The sequence below is a fragment of the Suricata suricatta genome, chromosome 3 (assembly GCF_006229205.1).
Source record: "Suricata suricatta isolate VVHF042 chromosome 3, meerkat_22Aug2017_6uvM2_HiC, whole genome shotgun sequence".
Lineage (NCBI taxonomy): Eukaryota > Metazoa > Chordata > Mammalia > Carnivora > Herpestidae > Suricata > Suricata suricatta.
The window spans coordinates 122,248,335-122,253,172 of NC_043702.1; the positions used below are offsets into that span (position 1 = coordinate 122,248,335).

At 40.4% G+C, this 4,838-nt stretch overlaps 1 long non-coding RNA gene across 1 annotated transcript in view; it reads left to right on the forward strand.

Moving 5' to 3' along the window:
- Positions 1 to 365: 365 nt before the first annotated feature.
- LOC115286641 overlaps positions 366 to 4,838 on the forward strand; it is a 15,933-nt gene continuing 11,460 nt past the window's right edge. Inside the window, exon 1 of the long non-coding RNA XR_003906181.1 lies at positions 366 to 463. This is a non-coding gene — a long non-coding RNA (uncharacterized LOC115286641). The remainder of the gene's footprint in view (positions 464 to 4,838) is intronic.

Sequence of the window (4,838 nt, forward strand, 5' to 3'; positions counted from 1 at the left end):
GCTGACAGCTCAGAGCCTGGAGCCTGTTTCAGATTCTGTCTCTCCCCCTTTCTCTGCCCCTTCCCTGCTCACCCTCTGTCTCTCTCTCTCTCTCTCTCTCTGAAAAATAAATAAACCTTAAAAAACTTAAAACAAATTGTGTAAAAGGATACTCAGCCCCTCTGCTCCTTTCTAGTGAGCTTCTCTGTTAGCCTCATCATGTAATAACTTTCTTGGGCTGTATTAGTTTTCTGTTGTAGCTGTAACAAATTGCTGCAAACTTAGCAGCTTCAAACCACAACCATTATTATCTCATGCTTGGGTAGCTCAGAGGTCCAGTCATGGTATCCCAGACCACTTGGAGTCTCACCAGGGCTGATGAAACCAGGGCCTTGGCATGCATCTGGAGGCTCTGGGCCCAAGCCTGTTTGCACGCTCATTCTAGATTTTGGCCTAATTAGTTGCATGGAGTTTTTGGACTGAGGTATCTATTTCTCTGTTGGCATTTGGTCAGAGGTAGTTCTAGTTTTTGAAGGCCACCCCCACTCCTTGACTCATGGTCCCCTTTCTCCAGCTTCAGAGTTTTTCTCATGCTTCACATCTCTCTGACTTTCCCTTTCTGTCTCATCTCCCTCTGCTTACCTCCCTGCCACAGCTCTGTGACTCTTCTGCCTTCACTCTTTTTAGGGCTGTTTTGAAGGGCTTCTGTGATTACATTGGGCCTACCCAGATAATCCAGGAAACTCTTCCTATGTTAAGGTCAGCTGATTGGTAACCTTAGTTTCATCTGCAAGATCTCTTGACAGCAATACATAGATCAGTGTTGAACAGCCAAGGGATGGGAACCTTGTGGGGGTTCTTTAGAATTCTCTCAAATTCTGCCTACCATGTGGGTTTTAGTTACATCTGAGCACCAGATAATTATTTGGAAAATTTCCCTAAATCTTTTCATCTCTTAAAGGCCAGTAGGTATGCTGTAATAAACATCTACTATGTAGAAGAAAAAACTCTATAAACAAGGCAAGTGCTGGGAACAGCAGTTTCCCCAACTAGACCTTAAAGCTAGGGACAGGCTTTGTATTCTATTCCTCCAGGCATGCACAACTCATACCCAGTAGATAGTCCGTAGATGTTTGCTGCTCTTGCTGCTGCTCTTCCTATTGTGGCTACGGCTGCTGAGGAAAAAAATAGACCCAAGTCTATGTAAGTTCTGAGCCGATTCTAAGGGCCTATGATGCGCTATGTGTAGCAGAGTCTTTTAAAGTAATCCATATCACCTAACTAATAGAAATGGTTTTCCAGGATGGGCTCCCAACATTCCCAGTCATCAGCCTCAGCCTATCATGCAACCTCAGTTTTGCTGAGGAGTAGGGTGGATCTGTCTGCATGTTATTTACTAGTAAGAAACCTGAAAGTGTGATGATTTCTGAAATTAATAACAGAAAATTTAGGTGGATTCTAGAGGAAGACTCTCTTCTTCCCCACTCCATATTCCTCTATGTCTCATGTGGAAAGGAAGCCCCATCAATCCTTCCATCCTTTCTGGGAAGTACCTGAGGCGTGGTTTCTGTGTGTCTTCTACTTCTTACATGTTCTTTCCAAAGAAACAAGAATAAGTAATTTTATAGGTAAGAGTCTTAAGCCCTCTGGGCTGTGTCTTAGAGGTTAGGATTTGCTTTATAAGCAGGAAACAGACTTTACACTTTCTCTTCTGCACAGACTACAACATGGGAAGGTAAGGGAAACATGCTCCTTCCTCTTCTTACTTTTGTGCAACAGTTGCAGCTGGGTCAGGGCTGGAGCTTTACTTCTGGATCTGGCCCCGCCTGTTTCTCTGACCTCATATCCTGTCACTTTTTCCTTCTGTCCCTCTTTTTTTTTTTTTTCCTTCCCTAAAATGTGGTAGGTGGGTCCCTGTCCCTGGGCATTTGTCTTTGCTAACACATTTCTGTCTTATTTCCTTCACAGAACTTTTCACCATCTAAAATTTTCTTTAAAAAAATTGTTTACATGACATATTTGCTTGCTAGGGTTGCCCAAACAAAGTGCCAGAGTGGCTTAAACAACAGAAATTTGTTTTCTCACAATTCTGGAGGTTAGAAGCCCAAGGTCAAGGTGTCAGTAGTGTTGGTTTCTTTTGAGGCTTCTCTCCTTGACTTGTAGATAGCCTTCTTCTCCGTGTGTCTTCACATGGTCTCTCCTCTGTACATGTGTGTCCTGATCTCTTTTCTTTTTTCTTAATGTTTATTTATTTTTGAGAGACAGAGCGAGTGGGGGAGGGGCAGAGAGTGAGGGGGACAGAGGATCTGAAGCAGGCCCTGTGCCTATAGCAGAGAGCCCAGTGCAGAGCTCGAACCCATGAACCGTGAGATCATTGCTTGAGCTGAAGTCACATGTTCAACTGACTGAGCTGCCCAGGTGTCTCTAATCTCTTTTCTTATAAGGATACCAGTCAGATTGGGGCCTGTACTATTGACTTCATTTTAGCTTAATTACCTCCTTAAAGGGTCTTCTCCAAATACAGTCTGTTCTGAGATGTTGGGGATTAAGACTTCAACATATGAATTTTGTGGGGAAACACATTCAGCCTGTAACACATGTATATGGTTTATGTTCTCCCTACAAATGTACATCTCATGGTAGAAGGGATCTTATCTGTTTGTTTGATGCTATATCCAAAGCACTTAGCACTTCAGTAAATGAAGAAACCTGGATAGTTTAGTTATATAGTTTAGACAGAGAGTTTAGTTACATACTTTTGATATTTATAGATTTTGGATAACTGTAGGATTTGTGACTGATAATATGTGGTGGGAAGGCAGGAAAAAGTCTTGGGTGATTTCTGGCTTAAATGATTGAATGGATAGTGGTCTCCCTTGACATGATAGGCAACACACAAAAAAAGATCAGGGTTTTGAGAAAAAGCTTTGGACATGTTGAGTTAGAGATATTAGGAATGTATTTAAGTGGGACAGTTAAGAAAGATCTTAGATGTATGGTCTGAAATGTGATGGATAGATCTTGGCCAAACACATAGTTGTAGGAATCATTGGTTCATAGCAGGTAGTAAAATCAGGATGGCAAAAGAGATGATTCAAAAAACTCAGAGGAAGTGATCTAATTTAGAGGCAAGTAAGACACTAATATTTAAAAGTTGGGTAGAGAAAGCGAAATTTGAGAAGTGGAAGGATATAGGAGGAGAGCCAAGAGTGAGGTGTCAGAATTAAAGGAGGAAAAATGTCAAAAGAAATGATCAGTGTGTCAGAGGATAAGGAGGAGTGTTTCTCAGGGACTCTTTCAAGGAATAATCCTCCCATAAAATACTACTTGCAAAATTATTTTGTGGTCAACCAAGCTGAGAAATGCTGAAATCTGCATACTTCTCTTGCAGAAGCACAAAAACAAATATACATACTAGTGTTTCTCAGAAGTCCTGCTGTTAGGAAACCCATGCATTTAAATTTCCAAAGTGGAGAATGTTATAGGTCAACTTATAAGATATGAGAGAGCTTACTGTATACAGGTTCGGTTTAAACTCCCATTCTGGTAAATAACTAAAGATTGGGCAATCTGGAAAGACCTTAAGAATGTAACTTGATAAGGAACTTGGTACCTGAAGTTTAACTTGTTTTTTAAGATTCTGTTAAGTAACCCCACCCTTCTACTAAGACCTGGCTGAAGCAAAGTCCACAGGTGAACGTCACCTGGTCACTGTCTCTCACGGTCTCTTAGGTGTCTAGCTATGATTGGTCATCCTAAAGGGACAAAACACCCTAAAATGATAGGTTCCCGCCAAAACCAACGTCTGTGTATTACAATGTAATTGGCTACCAAGGAATGCTGTGAATTGTAATTGGTTAACAAAATGATGACGTCTTCTGTCTATATAATCTTACTGCCCCTTTGTTCGGGGCTATTCTCTGCTCCTTAACCCCAGGGAGATCAGGTTTGGCCCGGCTGTAATAAAAGCATGTGGCTGTGAATAAAATTATGCCTTGATTCTAAAAATAACTAAATAAAATAATAATAATAATTTCCAAAGTAAAATTTCCACAGCTAATTTGGCCATGAATCTCTCCCCTTTCCCTTTACATAACTACTATTAATAATAGCACACAGAACTGGAGTCTTTGGGAAACACTCTTTGGGAAGCAGTGCAATAGCATAATCAATTAGATAAACATTGAAATATTCTTTTGTATGTGATAATTAAGGGGCACTTGCTGGAGTTGTTTCTGTAGAGTGGTAGGGCCTGAAGGGTTGGAATTAAAGCAGTAGGCTTAATTTTCACTTAACCTCAAAGAGGAGGAAAAAAGGTAGAGCAGTATCTTGGATGAATGGATGGGGTTTTAAAGACAAATATGTATGCTTTGAAAGGGAAAGATGTGACCAAGTTAATAGACAATAGAGAGATTGAGGAATAGTAGCAAAAGGAATTGAATAATCAACAGAACAAGATCTACATGGAAGTGGGAGAAACTGAGAAACAGGAGAAAGTTCTTTTCTTTCCTGGAGACTGGAGGAAAGGAAAGGAGAGGATGCAGTTTAGATGTAGGATAAGGAGATTGAGAAAGCCAATGATAACCTAAGTTACTCAGATAAGGACATGTGCTCAGTTGTCTTTGGTGCTGAGACAAAAGATGCTCTACTCCAAATCCCCCTCCCTGAAAAAGCTCATGTCTGATCTTGCTCACGTAAAAATCTTTTCCATATGTTACCATTATTACCACTGTGGTCAGGGCATCCCTTCTATTTTGGACTCCCAGGTAGGTACCATTGTCTTACATCTTTTTTTTTTTTTAAATATTTAAGACTCTTTTATTTTTTTATTTTTATTTTTTGGGTGTCATCTTTTTTTT